This window comes from Ostrea edulis, chromosome 9 (assembly GCF_947568905.1).
Source record: "Ostrea edulis chromosome 9, xbOstEdul1.1, whole genome shotgun sequence".
In the NCBI taxonomy this organism is placed as follows: domain Eukaryota; kingdom Metazoa; phylum Mollusca; class Bivalvia; order Ostreida; family Ostreidae; genus Ostrea; species Ostrea edulis.
In genome coordinates this window covers 53,326,972-53,339,063 of record NC_079172.1, presented here as the reverse complement: position 1 = coordinate 53,339,063, position 12,092 = coordinate 53,326,972, and positions in this window count along the sequence as shown.

Genomic DNA, 12,092 nt, shown 5'->3' with positions numbered 1-12,092 from the left:
GTTGAGTGGTTAGTTTGCCGTTAATATCTACTTTCAAGAAAAAGAAGCAGACGTGGAAGACTTTGTGGTGTCTTTTATTTCTAGTTCACTTGGATATATCAAATCGACATATGAATGGAAATTATTATCGTTAGTAGATAAAACGTTGTCGATATATCTAAATGTCGAATTTAAGGCCACACCAAAAGATTTTTCTTCTCACGTAGAAGTTTTTGAATAAATTCTACTTCATAGGAAGATAAAAATAGGTCAGCTAACAAAGGAGCACAATTCGTGCCCATGTGAATTCCAACAGACTGTTAGAAGACCTGATCACCAAAGACCACGAGGATATTGTCAATGAGGAACTCCAGCATATTTTTTATTTCAAATTCAGAGTATTTGTGCGTGGAATCAGAGTGGTGTTTAACAAAGTAATTTTTTGGATGACTGATCACTAGATATGAATATTTGCGGTTTCCATTTTTGTTGAAGAAGCAACTGTTTATGATATCAAAAAGTCTAGTCTTTAATTTATCGTGAGGAATGGGCGTGTAAAGTGTTGAAAAATTCATGTGAAATTTCACCCATAAATTGCACTCGATAATTTTAATATATACCCAGTAATGTATATTTTCATTTATTCATTAATCAATCTTAAGATATGATTTTGTTAATTTCACTACTTTCAAAAAACGTTTGACTATGGAATTTTAATTATAAAAGAAAAAAAATCAAATTAAAAAGTGTTCTTAAAACCCCCCAGAAATTATGAATTTTCTTTTCCATTAGGTTTATCAAATTAGACAATTTGACAAGACTTTCACAAACTGCCGAAATGACATCATCAGATTTAACTTTCGCTATCAGGATTCTATTTTTCATATGAGACAAAACCTAGAATTTCAAAAAAATCTGTTTTCTCTATTTTTGCTTTCCACAAAGCATAGAAAGTCAAAATTTGAAATGAAATTTACAAACTCTGGATATTCAGGTCTTATTTTGAAATGCCACAAGCTTTGAAGATCAGCAATCTAATTGCCTATAGCTCCCTGGTTTGTCTGGACCTCCTCGAGCTCCTATCTAGGTCATGATCATCATTGCTGGACCGCCTCGGGCTCCTATCTAGGTCATGGTCATCATTGCTGGACCGCCTCGGGCTCCTATCTAGGTCATGGTCATCATTGCTGGACCGCCTCGAGCTCCTATCTAGGTCGTGATCGTTGTTGCTAGTTCAGACAGTAATTCCTATATACGTGAACTTGATAACCCCCACTTTGCCACACTTTCCAGGACACCCTATTTCTATTTATAAATTGATTTTCCTTTATAAGTTCGTAACACCATGAATTAGATGATATGCGCCATATGTTACCGTTCTGGTTTGTTCCATGGATTATGAAGAAGTGGCTGGATGCTTAATAAACTCAGACGATTATACAATGCGCATTATAGTATATGTCAGGTAGCAGTAATAAGGACACTGTATGCATATTTATAAAGTGCGTTTTGCTTATTGTCCATATGACTCCAATGAAAAAACATGAAATTCCTTTTAAATGGTTTAATATGAAATATTGCACCGTTAGCGAAAGTTGTGATGCGGGGGATTTGTAATTTGTTAGTTATGTTATTGCTATTTTATGACAAAAACGAGGTGTTATATATGTCAAGCCGAACTTTCATCTAGTTTGTCTGGGCAAATCGACTTTCAACTGAGCCATATACTTGTATATCCTTTCTAAGAAACACGAAATATGTGTTATAATGATGGTATTGATTGCTAAAGAAACGATAATAAAACCATTTGCTGGAAGAGAATTTGGTAAGTATTCATCTCAAATTCATGCTTACGTGCTTACGAAAGATCAACCCCTACTTAATGAGATTATCTACTATGAAAACATATCCTTTTTAGGGGGATGATTTATCCTGCCCCCGTAATCGGAGATATGCGGGTATATAGTGTTTAGTCTGTCCGCCTGTTTGTGCTAAAATCCCAACCTTGGCCATAACTTTTAAATTGGGGTGATAGGGGTTTCATATTTGACATGTGTATTTTTTGTGGCAATACCTTCCTTTTCGTATCAAAAAATTTTGACATCATGACCCTGACCTTGGAGTTTGGCTATACGTGGGTGTCAGTCTGTTTTTATATCCAAATTCAAGCTACAAATTTACACGTTAAAATGCAAACTCTACATTACATATGTACACTGTTTAATCTTTTTGGAATCGATCGTCGTTTTTCTCTCTCGCCGTTGATTCCAGAGATTGACGAAGATTGCTAAGAAGTCCAGTGCAGTTGATGTTCATACAAGTCTTTCTGTAGTTAATAAATTCATCTGACATCATCAGCCGAAATGACGTAGCATTGTGCGTAGTGTACTGTTGCAGAATACGCAACAAAATGGAATACTCTCTTTGTAAATGAAATTCTCTCTCTCTCTCTCTCTCTCTCTCTCTCTCTCTCTCTCTCTCTGTGTGTGTGTGTGTGTGTGAGAGAGATATATTTTGCTATAAATGATATTGTCTTAACCCTTCTCGCAAAGCTTGACCATCCTGAAAAATGCACAGCAGCGTGTATGACTCTAGACATCTATACTTATTTCATGTTCAACAGCGTGTATAATTCTATACCTATTTCATGTTCAACAGCGGGTATAATTCTATACCTATTTCATGTTCAACAGCGTGTATAATTCTATACCTATTTCATGTTCAACACCGGGTATAATTCTATACCTATTTCATGTTTAACAGCGGGTATAATTCTATACCTATTTCATGTTCAACAGCGGGTATAATTCTATACCTATTTCATGTTCAACAGCGTGTATAATTCTATACCTATATCATGTTCAACAGCGGGTATAATTCTATACCTATTTCATGTTCAACAGCGTGTATAATTCTATACCTATTTCATCAGCAGCATGTATAATTCCCGACATCTATATCTATTTCATAAATCTGTTCTGGATATTCTACCACATCCAATGACTTCTGATTAATATTAAGATTTCTTGGTATGCCCGTAGTGTTTCACCATCGTGTGCGCTTTTTACAGCGGTTGCGAGTTAATCCTACGATTATAATTCTCTCATATGACATTCACGCTGGTGGATAGACTCTTTCGGTATTTCTCCATTTGTAGACCCTCAATAGATATCAAAAACGAAATTCATCTTACCACCGAACATCACAGGGGGCAACGATTGTGCAGTGTGACACATAGCGTTAAAGCACAGAGCAATTCACTATTTATGGATACCCACTTCCGCCCCTATCCGGGGCTGAACTCACGACCGTCGGAAACAAATCTCCAAGCAACGCGTGACTAGCACGCTAGACCGCTCGACCATGTAGACAAGTACACAAAAATTGCTTTCGATGACGACAAATTTCTTGCTACTGCTGTCATACACTACACAGTCATTGAAAATGGAATACAGTCATTCGATGTAAATTTAGGAGTATACAAGATTCACACTCATCTGAAATATTTTATAAAGTATAGAACTTGCAATGCACTCTAGATAAACGTAACTGCTTTGTGATACACATATATAAAGCATGCAGAGAAGTTCACAATACAAGGATACCCACCATATATACTTAAGAAAACAACAGAATTATAATTCGGACATAACTTTTATTTGCAGCATGATGCACAGAACTGACAACAGTGACACCGGGATCCATGCTCCGCTATACAGTAGTTACAGATCAATCCACCTACAACACAAGGAGAACCGTTAACACCATTGTTCTTTATCAATAAGCATGGATGAAGGTATCAGAAATCAGAACATTTAAAGAATGCATGTACTACTCAAAGAATGATAATCGTGTCGAAATCAGGCTTCATTTGCAGAGGTCAATATTTTTAATATCTTCTCTTTTTTTCATTTCATTTTCCCCGTAGAATTATTTTATGAAATGCAATCACTGCATGTGTTTTTAGCTACATGTGTATATTAATGTGATCAAAATGTAAACAGTTACAAGCAGTTCATAACGGCGGTGGGATTGAGGAAAACCTTCCAGGCGTCATTGTACTAAAACGATCATTTAAAACTTCCAGGCGTCATTGTACTAAAACGATCATTTAAAAGTTTTGAATCTGCAAGATGAATATTCACAATATTCAAAACTCCAGACAAGATGAGGATTTCTACTTTTCTAACAACACGCAGTGGTTCCCCTCCATTGGATTAATCGCTTTGTCCCAAGAGTTGTAATTGAAACCAAAGTTTGACAAACCTGGATGAACGGTTACTAATGTAGAATAGTTTGTATTGCTTCAGTAAGTATCAGACAACCTTACTATGAAAACTACTCGAACAATGGCAAAATTTATAAATCATCATCATTATACTTGAACATTAGGTCGTTTTCGTTACATATGATAGAACTCGTGGTATTAGTGCAGAATGGCAACAGGGGTTAACTTGATGACCTGCGAAGAAAGGGAAACACCATTTTTTGGATCAAACAATAGTGTAGATTGATAATTAAAACATAGACTGCACCAGTACAAATACGTCTTCCAAGGATTTAAATTTTTGGGTGATATTTTCTCATTAAATTTTGAGTATATATTTTTGAATGATGCAAAAATAAAGTGTTTTCATTGGAAATTTTTGTGGTAAATATGGGTTTTCAGCAATATCAAAACATTTAAAAATAGTTTTACAAAATTCTTTCACATTTTTATTTGGGTATCCTATGTCCTAAAGGCTTCGTAAAAGGGAGCTTCTGGGTTCGATTCTCAATCCCGCTACCGCGTCAATAAGACTTTTAACATAGAAAATGACTGGTCCTTCGTCAAACATCCCGCATCAGAAGTTACAGTCACGGTTTTTAGAAACAGAAGTCCCGTATTTTGGTAGGCGTTGGCACGATAGAGAACCCTCACTGTCACGATAGAAAACTCTCTCTGTCACGATAGAGAACCCTCACTCTCACGGTAGAGAGCCCTCACTCTCACGTTAGAGAGCCCTCACTGTCACGATAGAGATCCCTCATTCACGGTAGAGAGCCCTCAATGTCACGATAGAGAACCCTCACTCTCACGATAGATAACTCTCACTGTCACGATAGATAACTCTCACTCTCACGATAGAGAGCCCTCACTGTCACGATAGATAACTCTCACTCTCACGATAGAGAGCCCTCACTGTCACGATAGATAACTCTCACTCTCACGATAGAGAGCCCTCACTGTCACGATAGATAACTCTCACTCTCACGATAGAGAGCCCTCACTGTCACGATAGAGAACTCTCACTCTCACGATAGAGAGCCCTCACTGTCACGGTAGAGAACTCTCATTGTCACGATAGAGAACCCTCACTGTCACGATAGATAACTCTCACTGTCACGATAGATAACTCTCACTCTCACGATAGAGAGCCCTCACTGTCACGATAGAGAACTCTCACTCTCACGATAGAGAGCCCTCACTGTCACGGTAGAGAACTCTCATTGTCACGATAGAGAACCCTCACTCTCACGGTAGAGAACCCTCACTGTCATGGCCGTGAGCGCCATGTAATCTGGTAGTTCAAAATTCATTGCACTTCACCTAAAGCTAGGTGACGTTTCTACATGTGTGAAAAATTCTGGAAGTGGAGAGAGAGAGAGAGAGAGAGAGAGAGAGAGAGAGAGAGAGCACCAAATCTGAACTCCAAGTAGCTAGATTACAGGAGCACTCTTTAGATACCTCTCCATTTGTAGACCGATTTTTGGAAGAAGGAACGAAAGTCGTATCACAATCATACAACACTCGATCATTGCAGGACTGCGTTCGTCCAGTATGCATATAATTATCATTAATTATAAAGGTTCCTATACTGACTGTCTACAGAAAGCTTACGTCCATAGAAGGCTTGGTAAACCTTCTATGGACTTTAACAACTCGACATATTTCTGTAGACAGTCAGTAACAAAGCTAATCAGTAACAGACAGATAGATACATGTTCATGTAATAGGTAGATTATTTTCCACTTCCATGTATACCCGGTATCTAATCGAAGTGGATGTTATTGTAAAACAACAGGCAAACATTAAAATGAATGAAATTTATCAGGTGGGATTAGTTATCGGTTTTAATAATCCTCGTAGGATTACAAATATCTTCCTATAAAGATAAAATTCCTATAGAGCTTTTTGAGATTTCTAGTTGTCCTATGGGAGAAAATGCGATAGCATACTTTCTTCAATGGGAGACTTTCACAATGTGTTTTACATGTATATAGCATCGTTACTCCCACTTTGTCTACAATATTACTATCATAAAGCTAAAGGTATCAAACTTATTGTCTTGTACGTGTCGTACATCTCCATCGTTAACTAAGTAGAGATTTATTAAGGTAGCTCATTACATCAAAATCTTTTTAAATGGTTCGTTAAAACGCCTTTTTTGAAGTATGATTTCACCATCGAAAGAGTGATACAAGCTCTCCATTACATATTTTATATGAATTTTTTTGTATTTTTTTCCCGAAATGATAAAAATGTGTTTATTTTGCAGATAAGAGATTCTAGAGTCCAAATTTCACTATGATTTGATGTACGATATGAATATCTAATAAAACATGCCTAAACGACCCAGGCAGATTTTCTTTGTTTTGTTTTTTTTAAATATTCATCAAAAAATGAAAACGTTATTTTTTAATGTTTTTGAAATCTATGAATAAAATCTTCAAAAACATGTCATTTACAAGAATATTAAGAAATATTGATATATTGTTTTTGGTTTATAATTGTTTTTTTTTTCTTTTCTTAAATAAACAGAACGTCTATCTGAGTCTCTTAGACATATTTTATGAAATATCTATATCATGCACCAAATCACAGCTAAATATTGACTCTAAAATCTCTTATTTGTAAACAGAACACCCTTTTTATTATTTAAGAAAAAAATCATATAAAATAATTAAGAGCTTCTTTTACTTTTTCGTTGGTGAAATGCTTCATACGAGGTGCTTAAATGAGCCATTAAATTAAATGAGCCACCTTAAGAGAGAAACATCTGACACTTTGTAAATTCGTCACTGAGGTCTATATACTTACTCAGAAAAAATGCCCGCAAGTTTTGATCCCGAGCTGGACTGGTTCTTCTGTGAGTTTGTTTCTGTTGAAGATAGTGAATTCCCTCTAACACATCCCAATGTGACATTGGCTTTTTGATAGATTCGTCTTTAGAATTCACAGTGGAATAATTTATCTGCGACTGAAGGGGATACCGTGATCTTTCTTGTCCATGATGAGACACAATAATACCTAGCAGTTTACAGTCTGTTGGCTCGTTACTGAATACGCTATCACAAATAGTAATCTCAATAAAGCATAGAATTAACGCAAAGACATAATTCAAAGCCTGATGCAGAATCATCTTATTCCTTACAATTACAGCTTTCCCCAATACATGTTCTTTTTATAGTGCATAAAATCTATTTGTCTACTTTTACAATATATGGCTTGGTAAACTCTACAAACGTTCAAAGGCTGGGGATTTACGTAATTGTGGGTTCTTGCACGCTTGCCTCTGAGGCAGAGAACTCGCCACATTGATTCACGCGCCTCCTAAAGTGCATATATTTTAATTGCATATATTGAAGTTAACCAATGAAATAGCAAATCACTTTAGGAAATCTATTTGTTATGTTCATTGCAGAGCCGAACTGTCTAAATCAATTCAAAGTCAAAGGTCATTGTAGTGCAATTCATACGTATAAACATTTTAATCAATGTATCTAAGGAAAAATTGTCAACCATTCACGATTTTTATATACGAATATTTCTTCCCACTCAGAATTTCAAGCTTATGCGATGTTTTTGTAATTTTTTTTTTTACGCCCAGTGATTAAACATCCTGACTTACTTAGAGGGTATGTCATAAATGCAAAACAAAAGCCATTCCAAAGGACTTCAGGTTATAAAGGAAATTACGCTTAACATTGACAAGATGAGATCATACTAAGTCATATTTCATCCTAGTGATCTTTTAATCAGGTACACAGCTTTAGCGAATGACAATTACATACGGATTAGCAGGTACGGATAAAGCAATTAATGGAATGGTAATAACATATTACCCATGTTTAAATCAATTTTCACAGGACAACTTTAATGACGTTTTTGCGGGGAAGATGTGAATGGCATGACTGATACACTAGGTGTGTACTATAGTGTTGTACCTTTGGGCTTACATTTAGATTTCAATAAAATCTAAACAGCTTATTCAAAATTAAGTAAAAGTATTTCAAATACATTCGAAAATGAAATCATTTTATATGAACTAAATAAACTTTTAATTGTTGCGCCAATTATCATTTGCCCTGGGGTTCGATCGATCGATCGAGAGTGTTTGGCAGCTAAGTTATTGATAAATAGAGATTATGTTCAGGGACCAAACCCTGAAACACAAAATCGCTTTACAAGTCTGGACTTTTATTTCAAAAATTGGACGCTCTAATCTTCTTTAAAAAAGGGAAAAACGATAGAGTAATACCAAATTTTTTGGGAAGTGTATTTTTTATTTCTACATTGAAGGAGAATTAAGAAATTAACAAGAGGTTCATGGGCTACATCGCTCACTCGAGTCACCTTTGACAACATTTAAAGATTTTCCCTTTATATTCGCATATAAAACTTTGGTCCCTATTGTGGCCCCAACCAACCCCTGGGGGACATTATTTTTACAAACTTGAATCTGCACTATGTCAGGAAGCTTTCATGTATATGAAAACTTTTCTGACCCAGTGGTTCTTAAAAGAGTTTCCCTATATATTTGTATGTAAAAATTTGGTACCCAATTGTGATCCTATCCTACCCCCCGGGGGCATGATTTTAACAAACTTCAATCTGTACTATGTCAGAATCTTTCTTGTAAATTTGTACTTTTCCGACCCAGTGGTTCTTGAGAAAAAGATTTTCAAAGATTTTCCCTATATATTTGCATGTAAAACTTTGATCCCCTATTGTGGCCCCAACATACCCCTGGGGGTCATGATTTTAACAAACTTGAATCTCCACTATGTCAGAAAGCTTTCATGCAAATTTAAGCTCTTCTAGCTCAGTGGTTCTTGAAAAGATTTTTAAATGACCCCACCCTATTTTTGCATTTTCGTGATTACATATATCTCCTCCATGTGGCTCTTCATTTGAACAAACTTGAATCCCCTTTACCTATGGATGATTTGTACCAAGTTTGGTTGAATTTGGCCCATTGGTTCTTGAAAAGATAAAAATGTGAAAGGTTTACGGACAGACAGACGAACAGATGAGAGACATAGGGTGATCAGAATAGCTCACTTGAACTTTCAGCTCAGGTGAGCTAAAACGAAAATCGGGGGGGGGGGGGGGGGGGGGAGGCACATTGCTTGTTATCGAGCTAGGGTGTATGGCAAGCCCTTTTACTATTTATTCGAAAAATAAGATATCTCTTTGAATTAAAGAGATATCTCTTATTTTAAAGATATATCTCTTTAAAGTGAGAGATATCTCTTAATCTGAAGAGGTATCTCTCTAAGTAAGAAATATCTCTTTCACTTAGAGATAAATCTCTTTTACTTTTAGAGATATCTCTTACACTTAAAGAGATACCTCTTTCACTTTATGAGATATCTCTTTCAAATAGAGATATATCTCTTTCACTTAAAGAGATATCTCTTTTACTCGGAGAGATATCTCGATCTTTTACTTTGAGAAATATCTCCTTCACTTAAAGATATATATCTCTAAGAATTCCTAGAGAGATATCTCTCAAAGTATAAGAGATATCTCTTTAATCGTCGAAAAAGAAATATCTCTCAAAGAGAAAGAGATGTCTCTTTCCAATATTTTTATTAGTTTGAGTACTTCAATAATTCTCCCTAAAACGGAAGCCCGCCAAAGCAAATCTTACCATGCTGGCTGGGGTGTTGCTAAAACGCGGAACAAAAAATGGAAACGGAAGACGGAACGGAAAATATATTATTGTTTTATACCTATCACACTCCCTGTTGTAAGTACACATATACACGGTATTATGTGTAAATACATGTACATGTGCGTTAATGATGTTTTGCCACGGGGGGGGGGGGGGGGGGGGGGGGGGGGGGGGGGGGGGGGGGGGGGAGGGGGGGGATAAACCACGTGTGTTCTTTTCATTCTCTACCCATAGGTGTCACTGCTCGCTAACACCTCTGTCATTGCCGAAATTTCAAAATTCTTGTAAAATGATTAGTAAATTCTTATACTAACGTTTAACTAAATTCGCTTAATCAATTCATGATGCAAAATTTTAAGATAAAGTTGTTTTATCGCTTGTAAACAATTGCCAAATTGTTGATTTTAATCAAAAGGAATGACCCCCCCCCCCCCCGACTTTTTACCGTTATCTTATCTACATTAATCATTCTAATTCTTAAATTCCGTTCCATTTCGTTTTCCGTTCCGCGTTTTAGCAACACCGTGATGGCTGCAATCCCGTGGGAAGATTTTGCTTTTACCGCATGTGAAATGTATACATGTACAGGTAACAAAAAACAAAGACATTAAATTGATGAAATATGCGAGCTTGACTAGATTTCGCCTCTCGGCAACTTGACAATGTTACCCCAACCACCTCTTCAACATTTCCCGCCATTTGTACACTAGAAGTATTTTGCTGGAATACATAATTTTAATGACAATGTAACAGGGAGAAGTCATTATGTTCACCGGGGGGGGGGGGGGGGGGGATCTAAAGAGATATCTCTTTAGATTAAAGATATATCTCTTTTGGTTAAAGAGATATTTCCCTAGCGTAAAAAGATATCTCTCTAACTCACAGAAATATCTCTTTAAACAATAAATATATCTCTCTTATTTAAAGAGATATCTTATTTTACGAATAAATAGTAAAAGGGCTTGCCATAAGGATGTTCTAAATATGACCATTTTGCACTTAAAATTGACTCAAGATTAATCAATTCAATTAAACTTGATTTGTCTGTTGGTGTCAACACAACATAAGCAACACATATCAATCATTACATAAAATAGATACACAATCATGTTTTCTAACATACAGATTAAAAAAGTTTAATACTTGTAATGGAAATAAATAATGACCTTTTTGCACTTGATATACGAAAAAAATTCATTATATCAAATTTGAGAGTTTAAACGACATAGATCTACTAGAAGTAATGTCAATTTCTAAAATTTCTCATAAATTTCAAGGTATTGTCTTAAAATCTAAAATGAGACTTGAAAAAGTGGGGGATAGAAATCAAATTTTTAGATTATTGGCGAAAATAGGGAATTTTTATACAAAAATTCGAGTAAATTGATTTAAACTTTTTTTAAGAATCGGTGTTCTGTTTGGAAAAAATATCTCAACCAAATTAATGAATTACAACATTTAAACTTGTTCCAAGTCTCAACAATTTGTATAATAGATTATATAACAAATACTCGAATAGGAACATAAAAATAGAAGATATATTAGATAAAACATAAACTGTAATATGCACGTTTAGAACTTTTTAATTAATCAATCCTTTCGCCAAAAATATAGCCAAACCCTTTCAAATTTGAATTGACACAAAAAATTTCAACTGTTCTGTAGTACATGTAGATGTGTAATATGTTAACACCAATGGGATCAGTATTGAACCAGTAAATACTTACATGTAGTTGTAACATCCTGCATAGTTGTACTCATAAGCTCAGGATCTAACTTCTTTAAAGAATTTGGTGCAGCATCAGTCTAGGATTACGTCAGATTGTGTTGCTACACCTATAAAAACAGTTTTGAATGAATCTATTTAACAGATATAGAGATCAAACAGGATTTCTTACGAGCAGATTTACTGGAGAAACTATATACTAGTACACAATGCATTATTATTCAGGAAACAACTTGTACTATTATGTGAATAGTTATATATTTTTAAAAAGCATTTGATGCCATATCCTGGATGAATTTTTCTTTAATTCTATATCTTTATTCAAAGCGGGACTTAAAACCTTTTTAGATGGCATAACTTTTATGTGATACAAAATGGAATTATTTCTTTTTTTCCAAAGGGACTGTCGACATGGGAATAAAACTTTCTCATACCATTTTTGAAGT